Raw genomic sequence first — 955 nt, 5'->3', positions numbered from 1 at the left:
AGATGGCAAGACCACAGAGATAGAGTCGAAAAAGACCTAACTCTGGCATAGGATAGGATAGTATAAGATAGGATAGGATGAGCCTTTACCGTACGATCACACCATGGGCGTTGAACACATGGAAAGATGCGGACTAATTGACTTTGTATGGGAGAGCAGGCAGCGAACGAGGCAAACACGTCGGGAGCGTTTTTAGAGGCAAGGGCGTCGAAAGCGTCAAAAACCGAGTTGAATTTCATCTAAAAATATGTAATGAGCTCGGTGGCAGCAGGGCGTCAGCCAATGGAATGTTGACATTTTTCTAAACATGAGCTTCGGTTGGTCGAGATTCCTGGCTGAACGCTTCAGGTTGAATCGTTTGCCTCGTTCAACGCCCCTGACCAGTGCTTTCCAGGCAGGAGTCAGCAGCGTTATGGCTCTTTCAACGCTGGCGGTGTGATCGCGACATTATTGTCTCTTCGAGAGAGAATTTTGTTTTGTCTCAACACAATAGACAAAACAAAAACAAGAACAAAAAACATTAACATGCAAGAATGGACCAAACACAAAACGTGAACACACACACACACACACACACACACACACACACACACACACACACACACACACACACACACACACACACACACACACACACACACACACACACACACACACACACATACAGTTACTTATTATTGAGTAATTTATTAGACAATGGAATAGATAATACACATAAAATAATACTTAAGTGACATAAGCATAAGCCTGAAAGCCTTAACTATCAGCCACTGTCACTCAGACGTTGCATTCACATGTGATAGGCGTGATGCAAAATAACTTCATTTATAGAGCATATAAAACGATTCTGATGTACACACGGTAAGATATGTTCTTCGAGAATGGAGTTGGTAGGAGAACACAAACCACAGAAACAGCTACAACATCTAGGCGACTAGGAAACGGGTTCGAATCA

The sequence above is a fragment of the Engraulis encrasicolus genome, chromosome 12 (assembly GCF_034702125.1).
Source record: "Engraulis encrasicolus isolate BLACKSEA-1 chromosome 12, IST_EnEncr_1.0, whole genome shotgun sequence".
Taxonomy (NCBI): domain Eukaryota; kingdom Metazoa; phylum Chordata; class Actinopteri; order Clupeiformes; family Engraulidae; genus Engraulis; species Engraulis encrasicolus.
The sequence above is the reverse complement of the archived record's forward strand: the minus strand, read 5'-3'. Positions refer to the sequence as shown.